Source organism: Oenanthe melanoleuca, chromosome 3 (assembly GCF_029582105.1).
Source record: "Oenanthe melanoleuca isolate GR-GAL-2019-014 chromosome 3, OMel1.0, whole genome shotgun sequence".
Classification (NCBI taxonomy): domain Eukaryota; kingdom Metazoa; phylum Chordata; class Aves; order Passeriformes; family Muscicapidae; genus Oenanthe; species Oenanthe melanoleuca.
The window spans coordinates 107992408-108005707 of record NC_079336.1 but is presented as its reverse complement, the minus strand read 5'-3'; the positions used below and the strand labels follow the sequence as shown (position 1 = coordinate 108005707).

Below are 13300 nucleotides of genomic sequence, written 5' to 3'. Positions count from 1 at the left end.
CATGGTCCATTAAAAATTATCTCTCCATCAGAGAGAGAGGGAGGGGGCTTGGGGCAGGCTCTGGTGCAAGGCACTAAGTGTCTGGACCCTGCTAAGTTCAAAGGCAGCCTCCCTCCCGCCCCGAGGAGGGATGTAGCCGGCCGGAGGATGGCTGGAGGCCACACAGACGGGAAGGTATGTAACAATCCATTTATCACTTTGCAAATATTAGTGCTGCTTGCATTTGCTGCAGCAATATTTCTTCTTGGAAATTGGTGAAGTGAGTAATAACAATGTTATTTATTCTAAGACCTTGGAACTGAGAAGCAATAACAGGGGGACCGTTCCCTTGAAAGCTTCAGAGGTGCAGGAAATAAAATAGAGGGGGGGGAAGACGGGAAATAGACCAACAAAGATCTGGAGGAGAGAAAGCCATTGAAATCCCGTGTTAAATTTCTTTGTCTCAAAGGTAATAAAATGTTTTTTGTAAGGCGGGGTTGGAAGAAGGGTGAATATTTTGGATTCATCTCTGGCTGGAACATCCTGCAAGGTAGCAGGGTTCGGGGTTTGGCCAAGAACCTCCTTCACCACAGAGTCTCCTGGTTCTCTTCTTGCATTTTTTTTTCTCTTCCTGCCCACCCCCCTGCCCCCCCCCCCCCACCATCCCTGCCTTTCCCTTACATCCCTTATCTGAATATATAAGGCTGCCCTTTGCTCAGATTTATGGGTTGGGGCAGCACTGTGTGTATTTACAGTCTCCTGACCTGCAGACCTACAGCTGAACAAGAGCAGGAGGAAACCAGGGCCTGTTCCATAAACAGAGACAGATACGTGGGGGAGGCAGCAGGAATTGTGAGCAGCACTTAACATTTTTAACTATTTGGCCAAGCCAAGGAATTAGTGATTAGATTAGAGGCAAAGAAAAATGAGAAGCAGGGTTAAAGATTTAGGGAAGGTGGGGGAAAAGGACAGCAACAACCAACAGAGGCCCCAGGTTTGGCATGGGGAGAAAAGGAAAGTTATTGGGTTGTTATAAAATGTTTTCCAAGGCAAAAGGGAAGAAATGAAAGTGAATCTCCAAATAATTTTAATAAAGTTGTGCTTTTCTTGGGTAGAACCAAACAGCACTTTTCAAGTCTGATTACCTTTTGAGGAGGTAAATTACTTAGTCTTTGTTTATTCAGTAACTAATTGCCTCAGATTAAATAAAAAAAAACTCTTACACGATGATAATAAATGTTTCTTAGGTCTGTGTCTATCAGTTGGTTTGTCAGTGGAAATTCAGTGCAGATGAGAAAATACTTGAAAGGGGCCAGAGCATTTACTCAACTTCTCAGAGAAGCAAAAGAGACAACAACCTGGAAAATAAATATATGAAATGCAACGTATGTAAGGGTCACAATATAGCATATCAACATGATGAACAGCGTTGATGAAAATGGTAAACAAAACCACCCTCTCTTCCTGTGGCTTGTTTTACATTGCAATAAACCACTGACTCTATAACCTATCAGAACATGCTGAGATTTTATGCATCATTTCCAACTACTATTTGAACATTTGGTTTAGAGTAGTCATGAACAATAATTAATGGGATTTTTTGTGCGTGTGTCCTGATAAAAAGCAAGCTTTATTGTATTTTATTACCTGTTGGTACAAAGCTCCATATAGATGATGTAAATTCATTGTAGGTTTTAGGCTGGGGAAATAGAGGAGATGGGGGGGTTTGCACAAGACTATGATGAATTAACATTTACAATTTCTAATCAAACCCAGAAGTTTAGCTTGAGATGCCCGGTCCAAATTTTCTTTTCTCCTGTGAGTGAGTTGGTAGCGATGGGATACAGAGATTTTGGCCCAGCTCAGCCTACCAGGAGGAAAGGGGGGAAAAAACCCCCAACAACCCAGACACCACAAAGACCATGGAGATGAATGGCTCTATTTTATGAGCCATAAAAGTTTTATTCATCTTGACATCGAAACAGGTTTAGGCAGCGAGTTGACACGCCTTAAATAAATAAGTGGAATTAATTCCCCAGCTCTTGAAACAATAGCAGAGTGCCCGTAACGCTGAGAGCTGCCCCGTTGCTTCCCATTGCTGCTCGATATTGATATTATTTGTGGGCTGGTTTTTTTTCCTCTGGGGCCTGGTTGCTCCACTTCAGATTCTTCCCCTGTTTTATTAGAGGTTGAAAAAGGTTCAAGACCTGGTTGTACCACTGCTCCCACCGACAGCTAAAGAACCAGTTTGGCGTCTGGTTTGTCTGTTGTTTTACTGCTGACCTTCAAATCAACTTTCCCCCCTGACCCCAGGAGGCATCTATCATGACAAGAGGCTGTTTAACACAAATGGTGCCCATTTATAGGGGAAGAGAGTCAGAAGATTTCCTTGGTTGTTGGTTTTTTTGTTTTCTTTTTTTTTTTTTTAATGAAGAATTTGGTTTTTTCACCCCTCTTTTCTCAGTCACCACAGGTGAAATCCCTCCTAGCAGCTGGCTTATGAAATAATGCGAGGGGAGGCCTTAATGAGCTGAAAGCACCCTCAGCTGGAGATAAATATATGCAAATGAGATGCACAAACAAAGGAGCCCGGACAGAGAAATATCTGCAATTCCAGCAAAATGCTGCCTGCAGCTAGAAGATGAACAGCTTTGATAAAATGGTAACAAAAAGCACCTTTTTCTCCTCCAGCTTGTTTTACATTGCAATAGAGCATTGTTATTGTAACCCATTGGAGCATGCAGAGGTTTTCTGCCGCTTCAAAAAAAAAAAGAAAACCTGTTTAAACATTTGTTTTTAAGGCATTCATGGGCTATGAGCAATGTGATAGCTTGGAGTTTTTTGGTGGCTTGGGGTGGGTTTTTTGGGGGTGCTGGTTTGGTCATGATGGGTATTTTGGGTGTGTCTTTTTTTAAGCAATATATATATACATATATATATATATATATATATATATATATATATATATATATATATATTAGTGTATATATATTACCTGTTGGTCTCTCTCTGACTCAAATTACTGGTGATTTTGGTCGTGATATTTTGCAAAGGGGAAGGCAGGGTGGGGGTGGCTGTTGCATCTCAAAAAAAACCAAAAAAAAAAAAAAAAAAAAAAAGTTTCGCTTTCAAATTTGGAGGGAAAATCCAAGTTGACAAGTAGTAAGAAGCAGCTCAGGGCTGGGGGGGGGATAAGAGGGGAAAAAATCCAGACTTGAACATTCACCAAGCAGCACCCAAACAGGCAGTTTTAATGAAAGCAATCAAGCCTCGGAGCTAATTCAAAGACAGACATCTAACATGCTGATTTTAATAAGCTTTTAAAAGGCAATCTCTAACTTTTAAAATCGCTCTTTTTAATTTAATTGGGGGTTTTTTTTGGTTTATATATTGCCAAAACAAACACAGTCACTAAAATATGTTTTCAATATGTATAAGTAGCATATCTAGAAAATGTTTTAAATTAGCCCCGCATTTTGAGGGGAGGGGGAGAGGGTGGAGGAAGGAAAGAAAGAGGCTTACTTGGGATGAGTCAAAGATATTTTCCAGGGGTCATCATGTCAAAATAATACCTTTATCTTCTCGTCCTTGCTGTTATGAATCCTTCTGTGTGAAGGATTTTTACCTATATTTTTCCTTCAGAAAATAACCCCGACCGATCGTCTCTCGGAGATAGGCAAACCTGCCTTTCCAAAAGGCAGAGGAGAAAAAGGCAGAGAAAATACAGTGCTGTTTAACTTTTAACCTTATGATATCATTAAATAGATCATTATGGATTTATAAACGGAGGGTAAACACTATAAACTTTAGAGGGCCCTTTACTCCAGACACTAACCACAATTTTTATATCTAGTAAGAAGAAGAAAAATAGACTTACCTTTAAGGAAAAAATCCCCCTCTTTCTTTGGCACTTACAGATGTTAGAGCAGACAAGCATCGGATTTCCCGATGTCAAGAAGATTTCCTAATTTTTCACAGCCTTCTCCTGTTGCATTTTTGGCCTGATGGGGGAATCATCAATTTAATTTGAGGGGCTGCACACTGGAAATCAAGATATACGTGTACATGTGCTTTAATGAACCCTAAAACCTGACAGGCAGCTCTCTGCTTGCAGTTGCCCCAAGCTCAGGATTTCAAGGGTTAATAAAAACTTGGTTCTATTAGGAAGGCTTTCTTTTTGCAGCCTAGGTTTGTAGCAGCATAATTATGTTCAACTGCTGCTGTTTGAAAAGGGCAAACAGCATCTTAGGCACAGAACAATGAAATTACAGCTGAGATTTAGGTTAGCAAAAGCCGTCTTCTGCAGGCTTTTATGATTCATTATTTCCCATTAAATACAGTATTAGAAGTGTACACCAGATAGCTCATGGTTGCTGCGCTCAGAGCACATTATCTATATTACACAGGTCTGGGGAGCAGAATTAGAAAACTTTGGGGGAATGAGCAATATGTGTTTGCTGATAGAAGTACCATATGGCTCATCTTCCTCAATTGCTTTCATTGCGACTCTGATGCTGGAGAAATTAAAGTTTTATTTGATGTGGCACAGCTTAATGAACTGTCTTCTGTTAGGAAAATTGAATATGTTTCCTGTTATTTGAGCACAGAGCCCTCATGGTTTTGGCTGATGAGGGATGCATTATGTATTGTTTATTTAGCATTTTGAAAACAAAAGCAGATATTGGAGGTAAAATTGATTACTGCAGGATGTGTTATATAATCACATTTTTCTCTCTTTAAATTATGGCCTTGCCTATTGTTTTTATGGTAGCATTTTTTTTGGGTGGGGGGGTGGGCATCTGCTTATGAAAAAAGGAGAGGTTGTTGAGACAAAGTATATAATTGCTGCTTTATTTAGCAAAAAAAAAAAAAAAAATTAAGTTTAGGGAAGTACATAGAAAAAAGAAAGAAATGCACTTACACATGTAACCTGCATGCCCAGTGGCTGCCATGCCGTTGGTCTGGGGATGCTCAAGGACTGTGTCTGCACTGGGCTATGTCATTAGAAGTCTCATTTCTCCATCCTAGGTGGACACAAAGAGAGGAACATCCAGAATTCAGGAGCCAAATACCCTGAATTTCACATTTCTTAGTATGCCAGAGAGAGTTAATTGCAAAATGTTAATATCTTCCGGGGTGGGGGTGAATATCATTGGAGAGGATATAGAAAATTATTAGAATGAGTTGCCATGTTACCAGGCATTGCAACATCAGTCATTTATCTGGGGCAAGAAATAAGATATTGATGGAAAGATGGCTCAGATTAAAGGTGATGTGTGATTTTGGCTTTGTTTTGTAGTGTAAACAGACATGCACACACCAAGGGTTATGTACCCTACCCGTGCCATTGGGGTGGTTGGCAGCAATAAGCCCAGTTATAGACGGGGCTGTGGGTGCTAACCCTTCTCTCCAAGGGAGCAGGCAGCTACATTTCAGCTCTACAGGCAAAAAATATTAGTATCTCTGAAGCATGTTATTCTTATTAATTTCACTTCTGCTTGTTGGAAATCCTGCCCCATGACACCCTCTGACTTTTGCCGTTATTGATCTCCCAGGAAAAGGGAGATGGGGATCAGGAAGCAGTGAGTGGAAGGTAAAAACTGCCTGTGATAGCGCAGTGCTTCTCTCCTGCCCTCATGCAGCTCTGACAAAAAGACAATTTGTCTTGTGTGCCCTGCGATGTTTGAGTGTTAAACAAGCCCCACACAGAATCTAAATACCATCCATTAAAAGAGAAAGTCCCAACGTGTTTATAGCAGCGGGCCAAGGCGCTCAGCCCTCGCCCCGGAAAAACTCCCATTGACGTCAGTGGGACTTGTGCTTATGCAAAGGCTGCGGGATGCTGCCCTGCACCTTTAGAAAGAAAAAGGGAAAAAAAAAAAAAAGAAATTAGTGGTACTGGAAGGAGGATGTTGCTCTTGAACATGTCTTGGAGCAAAGTGGTTAAAGCAAAGCCTGTATAAACAGTGACTATAAATATTTTCCATTCTGTATCACTCTTCAAGCAGTTCCCTGTCGTAATTTCAGGTGAGTACAAAAATAAATAAATTATAGCATGAGGGGAAGAAGAAATGGGAAAAGAAAAAGAAAATTACATTGCAACTATGGCTGAAACCACAAAAGCTTAATTCCTTTCATCCAGATCTATTTCCCAGAGAAGAAACCAGTGGGTTTTTATGAAAGGCTGCTCCATGACAGGAGCCTCCTTTGAGGGAGACCATTATGCATTGTTATCAGCATGGCGTAATTTGACTGTTGACAAAGTATCTGTGGCAGTGAGAATGAAAGCAGTTAGAAGTGTGTCGGGTTGTAATCAAGAAGATGCTTAGCTGTGCAACGCTGCATCTTGAGCAGATTTGAATCAACATTGCCTTGAGGGGACACACACACACACACACAGAGACACAGACATAGACACACACACCAAAAAAAAGTCCATTAATTTTTAGTGGGAAAATTAGAGTGGCACTTGATGAAGTGAAATTTGACATGCGTTAATTGCTCCGCAGCTCTCCTAATTAGAGATTTTCAAATTCTTTTACTGCTGTCAGCCTGATGCCACATTGTCTTGCTGGACAAATAGTAAAATTGCAAATTGGGTTGATCAAGAAGTTGGACTTGAAGATATTGGTCTTTAGCTTGCTTGCTGCTGATCATCGTTTTTGTAAGAGAGAGTGTTGCCTATGAAGGGCATTTGGGGAGAGAAAAAGTGCAATAAAATCCTTCTTCTTGATAAATAGAGAATCAATGATTTAACAGAGCTTGTTTAAAAAAGATTAAAGCATGCAAGAAGTGGACAATAAGGCAATGGAGTTGTAAATAAACCTTTAATCTTTGTTAAATCTATGTCTTGCATGAAATTTCAAATATTATTCTGTTTTTATTAAAACCATTAAATAAAGTTTATTTTTTCATGCATGTCATTTGCAGTGTGGCAGGTGGAGGCAAGGGGTGGGGTTCAGGTTCCTGCATGCCTTTTGCCCTAACCTGAAAAACAGCATAGCAAGACCATGTTTTATATCAAAAACTAGTTATAAGGTTGTATGAACACATATTTGTGCTGGTTCTGAGAGCATGATTTTATATCTTTTGTTTTTGTTTTCTTCCTTCCCCCCATTCTGGATCATGTTTCCCCTCCCTTAGCCTTTGAACCCCTCTTAATTCATTAACATATTGAATTTTTTCAATTTTCCATTTTCTTGCAATAACAATATTAATGCCAGGGCCAAGGCCTGATTGGAGCTAAATTACTTGTTACCTGCTGGCATTTATTTATATGGCATTGAATTATAAAGCTTTGCTATTGTCATGCCTTGGGCGAATTGTTTATGACACCAGTAATAGGAGTAATTGTTATTGTTGAAATTACCTGTCAGCTACCCATAGCAGTGGCCCTTGTCCCACTGACAAATAGTGACAGGGGAGAGGGATCCTCCGCACGTCCTCCTGATGACTTCTCCTCTGATAATAAGGAGTGCAGGGCCTCTGATAATTTGCCTGTCACTGTTGAGTGCAGCTCAGAGAGAGTTGGCCAAATTGTTGTCATTCACTTTGACAAAGACAGCAAAATGCTGTGGAGCAGGAGGAGGATTATCAAAATAAATGAAAGCCCTCACACGTCCTTTGTTTTGGGTTTTTTGGGGGTTGGGTTTTTCCCTCCCCTTTGCCACTCACCTGCCTTTCTGCCAGAATTGTAAAAATGGGGTTATGTTCCTTAGCAGTGTAACTTAAGAGTCAGCATGGGGTGGGGGGGGAACGACACAAGGGCTTGTGCAATTTGCATGCTGTTTGCCTGAAACATTTTGGTTTCTAAATATAAATTAAATAAATTCTTTATGGATTTTTTGGTGAGTTTGTTTTGGGTTTTTTTAGCCTAAGGCTGTCTGTGTTTTGGCAATTACCAACTGTCGTTGCAAGAGAAAGGGTGGTGTTTCTGTTGCATGGATTTGATTTTATTTGATTATTTATTATGTTATTTTTCACAGTCAACAGCATTTCTTTCAGCTCTCCTCTTGCTCTCATGCCTGGCCCTCTGAAACACACCCTTTGCAGCAATCAGTGTTGGAAGCAGCTCTGCTCCTGCTACAGCATCTGCAGCTTTTTTGTCCCCTAAGCTATTGCAATATCAGCCAAATTATCTTCACCAAAAATATTATTTCCTTTAGGAAAGGAGGTTCTGCCACTGATAAACCCAGCAGAGGTCTGTTCGCTGCTGCGAAGGAGCTTCATGAAGAGGTGGTGTTATTTGTCAGAGCCTATCTATTTATATAAAAAAAATAAAATCAATTACAAAAACTCCCCCTTCGTGTCCTGTGACTGGTGTGCACGGGAGGACGCCCACACTCGGTGGAGACTTGCTGCCAATCACACCCCAACGCTGCTGGAAAAGGGAGATATTTTACACCTTCATGCATCAGGGATGCTCAAAGTGTGTGTTTGGGATGAGCACGTTACACCCTGCCTGATCCAGAGTCATCCACCCCGCATCCTTCACATATCCTGTAATAGAAATCACTGCCCCTTTATTGGTCTTTACACTCAGGTAATGACTACCTGGGGCTCAAAGCACCTCAGGGGCTGCTTTAGGCCCTGCGCCCCCAGTAGCCAGTCCCTAATTGATCAGTAAAACCTCCCACCGAGTCACTGATGCATCACATTATTTGCTGCAACAATGAGGTTTGGTCCACATAAATACCTGTGGGCACCACCTCACCCCTTGATTTGCTCCCTGAAAGAGGAGGTCTGAATTCCTGCTACCAAGAATTTTCATCAGTGGCAAATAAATCTGCCGAATTCAACTCTTTCATTTGTAACCATTGGGCTCAAACGCATAATTTAGCCAAATTATCAGCTGCCTCCATCTTCCCAGGGAACGAGTGCAAACAATGTTTTAGGAACAGACATCTAAATTTAGTAGGGTTGTGAATAATTGATAGGCTGGTGTGACAGAAGATAGAAACTTATGTTTCTAATCATCCCAAAGCATTTCTCCTTCCTCCCAACCCCCAAAATGAAGTCGCTTTGTTTGCAGTTAAATATAGGGAAGATGTCCACTTAACAAGTATAAAATTGTTACAGCGTTAAGAGGTTATCCGTGGTAATAAAAAGAGAGGAACATGCCTGAGAATGTGATCTGTAAGGCAGATAATTTTTAAAGATGGAACTTGTCCTTGCTTTGTCTGGGGAGAGGCATGTTAGTGATCCCAGAAGGGGAGGGTAAAAAATATAACATGCATTTCCAACTGAAGATATTTAAAATGTGCAATGTATTTTGGCATGTTACTGTAAGCTGTTTGATGTTTTTTCTATAAAGCTTAAATTAAGCACCGCAGATATGGTTGTGAATCTCCTGCTCCTGGCTGCATCAAAAAACAAAATACATTTTAAATGGCTGTATTACCAATATCCTGATAGTCTTTAGCATATAAGCATAATTGTCTTCCCTCTATTTTTTCTCTCCATTCCTAAACACAGTCCCAGTATCAAAAAGCCCACCTTTACATTTCAAGCTCATTTGAAATTTAAACTTTTAGCAAATAAGCGATGGCTTATGGAGATGCATCGCCGCTGTGACTGGCAGCAAATTCCTTTTTCTCCCTCCCCTCAGCATAAGGGGCTTGAAATACCCATCAGTGTCAAAAGAAACTGCGCAGATCACTGCTGCTCTAAAGAGCAGTGTTGAGAAGAAAACTGCCCCCCCCGCAAAAGAAAACAAAAAAAAAAAAATCACTATATGGATTAAAATGACATTTCTGTCCCATGTCAGTCTGAATGACAAAGTGTAATGTTTTGCATCATTTCAGAAAGATATTCTTCAAACAAATTCAGCATATAAATTGGCAACGGGCTTTTGTTTGAAACATTTCAGATCAAAAGTTAAGGGAAGAACAATTAATATTGCCTATTAAAATCCTGTTATTGTTAGAGATACATTTTGTGGTTACTGACTATAAATAAAAGCAAAGGAACAGAGCCACGGTTTCTTACCACTGCAGATAGAAAAAGGCAATTTCCAGCTTTTTCTGTTTTGTTTTTTTTCCCTCAAAGTTGCTCTTAAATGTGTTTGCTGAATAAACAGGATTAACTGTATTTAAAACAAAAGATAATGAACAGTTTTTTATTACACTGAACAGTCTGCAGGGTTTCCAGGCTCCTCTGAAAGCACTTCATTCCTGGAACAAAATGTTCATATTTCACCTTTTTTAATGACAACATATAGAACAAGAAAAATATTTTTGTAATAATACCAATATGGAATCTTTAGAGAATGGTAAAAAAAGAGCATTTTTACCATTTCTGCTTCTGGCCAAATGCTGGAGTGGTGGTTTGTTTTTTGGGTTTTTTTTTTAACTATCTTTCTTTTTGTTTTGTTTTTGTTTTTGTTTGCAGTTTTGCAGCAGGACGAGAAACCAGGAAGGAAAGCATTCCTGCTGCTGAAGGGGCTTTCCCTTTTTCTCTGGCTGCAAAAACTCACCGGGTGCTGTTAAAACAAAACTAATGGCGAGAGCGCGATCCGAAGAGCCAGCCTGCTATCAGCTGCATTTCAAAGGAGGCTTTCTCAAAAAATAGGTACAAAGAAAAGAATTTAGACAAATTTGCCTCTTAACCTTTAAAGATTTCCTGCCTATTCCAGTATGTCCTTTATTACATTAATTTTTTATTTAAATTACACCATTAACTGGATATGAATTTATCAAGAATACATATATTGATTTATAAAACAGTATCATTAATTATTATAATAGCTAGATGTAGCTGATATTACAAAGCCATTTAAAGGTTTTTAATATAACTTGGACATACATAGATAGATAGACATTATGGACAAGACTACAATTTAAACTGGCTACCAGCAGTTAATGAAATCCTTGATTTATCTTCTCATTTAGAGATTGATTATGTTGTTGCTTTGTAAAACTATTTATTTTATGCCATTTTTCAGAGGATGTCTCAATAAAAGTAAAAGATAAATAAAACATCCAGCCAGGTCTCAAAGCATATTTGGGTTTGTATTTTCTTTTTTAATGCTGCAGCTGTTAATGTATTACTAGTTTGGAGAGTTGTAACCTTTACAGTGAATAGGCTTTCTTGATATTAGCTATGTTTGCACATACACAGCTTTCGATATTTGGATTCAGAAAAAAAATACAAGAAAAAGAAGGAAAAAAAAGGGGAGGAGGGATATCTTCCCAACAATATTGTACTTATTTACTAAACCAAAACCCAGCCAAATGCCTTTCTAGCATAGATTTCTTAGGCATATTTTTTGTTTAAGCTGTGGAAAAATGGGACTTACCCTAGTGCTGCAAAGCAGTCAGTCATGGAGAACATTTTGATTTAAAATGCAATCTGACGAGAAGAAAAAAGAGAGGGAGAAAAAAAAGAGAAGGAATGATATAAACAAACAGTACACCACTTTCAAGTTCCTCCTAAAATGTTCCTAGCTTAACTAATACATTGGAAGTTTAAATCTTTACACATTTTTCTTGAGGGGCTATGTCTCTTGACTCTTTATTTATATCACTTATTCTTGTCTGGCAACATATGTTACCGATTTATTGTAGTATTTTTTTACTGTTAGCCAGACAAATGTAAGGGCTAGCTGAGGAAGGGTAGTTGCATCTGATGAGTTTAACAATTGCAGGGCATCCTTTAGGGGTAGCCAATGGGCTCTTTTGAAGCTATAATACTCACCATTAACCATTTTCATGCTGACATATTTTCATTGTAGAAGTTGGGGCTTTCCCTCTTATCAGCTTCTTTTGTATTCAAAGGGTTCACAGGCAAATCAAGCAGTGTGGCTGAGCGGTTCTTCAAGCCAAGATTTTATAGATATCTGAAACCACACTCTTATATTTTGGCATCTAAATCTGCATAGCAATGCCCCCACAACTGAACAAAGAAAAAGACACACAGAAAATAATACTTAAAAAAAAAAATCTAATTATAATCCATGACAAATGCAAGCAAACCCTAAGCATAGGCAGTCAGATTTCTCAGTGCCATTACTGACACCAAAAGGTAACAGAGAGGAAGACTTTTCCCACCAAAGCAATCTCCTCCAAGTTCCTATGGATGCACCAGCATCAGAGGGAGAAGTTGCAAGGACAAGGTGATGAGCTGGATGTCACATTTTGCACATGGTGTTTTTAGGTCACCCATTCTGGAGCAAGCCCTTGAGCTCTCCCCTCCTTTTCCTTCCTACTCATTCTCTGTCCTATCTCCTTGTTCAATGGTAGCAGCTTCCTCCAGCTCCTCTGAAAACCATACCCCTGTGTCTTGTTTCACTTTTAGAGCCACATCTTGAGCTTCTGAGAGCCAAAAGTTTTGTACAAGCCTTGGGGACATCATTCCTAATATCTCCCACAGTTTCCAGCTCTTTTTTGCCAGATCATACCATTACTTCTTTCAGCAATTCCTACCTTATATGAGACACCCAGTGTGGGATGCTCAAAAGCCCTCCTCCCCAGGTACCACTGAGCAGATGGTAGAGCACACTCTGAAATTTCTGCTGTTTAGAATTCAGTCAGGTTTTTTTGGACTTTTTAGCTCCAAAAAGTTGGGTTAAATTTCCCTTGCATCTTCAGGGAATGCAGGAAGAGGCTATGTAAGCTAATGTGAGACTACTGGACATGAGTAGTGATGATCTACAGGGAAAAAAGGTACAGTGAGCAACATTTTGGGTGGGAAATTAGTTTTTTTTCAGGTAGAATAAATACAGAAATTGCAATTAAATTTGTTGGGCTCTCTTGAAGGAAGAGATTGATAGTGGATCAGGGCATGTCTCCTGATAGCACTAGGGGGTCCTTGAAAAATGCCACACAAAATAGTTTTAATTGGGAGAAGACCAAGTGCTCCCATGGGTTTTTGTTTTGACTTATTGACAGTTCAGTTGTTGTGGGCTAATTTGTTTGATTTTTAAATTTTTTAAAGTTATCCATTTTCCCTCTACTTATTGTCTGAGTTCAGCAGTATTCACAAAACTTGCATGGAAATAAAGACTTTCCTTTCTTTTCAATTTTCTGTCAAGAAGCTAGCTTAACTTTTACTTTGGGTTGGGTTTTTTTTTCAAATTGCACTTTAATTATACTTTTGATGCCCTCCTAAAACAATTTGCAACCCCCAAATGAACTTTTCGAGGTAAGCCTCGCTCTCCTTAATGCCAAGAACACAGTGAAAAAGGCTGAAGATGAAATGGTCACACCAGGACTCCTAGATTTAAGTATTTGAAGTCTTGGCTTTTCCCATTTCTCCAGAAAGGTTTCACTTAGGCAGATGTCATCAGTGTCCTGGGCAAATATTTGGTGGCAATACCAAAGCC

The 13300-nt window shown here is 39.5% G+C and overlaps 1 long non-coding RNA gene across 6 annotated transcripts in view; it reads right to left on the bottom strand.

The window, feature by feature from the left end:
• Positions 1–699: 699 nt before the first annotated feature.
• LOC130251694 (uncharacterized) overlaps positions 700–13300 on the bottom strand; it is a 49473-nt gene continuing 36872 nt past the window's right edge. The window contains exons 2-9 of one of the 6 annotated variants that reach the window (XR_008840203.1): positions 11674–11871; positions 11276–11328; positions 9967–10063; positions 6075–6246; positions 4901–5832; positions 2975–3980; positions 1627–2153; positions 700–1337 (exon numbers count right to left, since the gene is read on the bottom strand). This is a non-coding gene — a long non-coding RNA (uncharacterized LOC130251694). Of the gene's footprint in view, positions 1338–1626; positions 2154–2974; positions 3981–4900; positions 5833–6074; positions 6247–9966; positions 10064–11275; positions 11329–11673; positions 11872–13300 lie in introns of those variants that run through there. The other 5 variants (XR_008840204.1, XR_008840205.1, XR_008840207.1 and 2 more) reach the window with 5 other exon arrangements.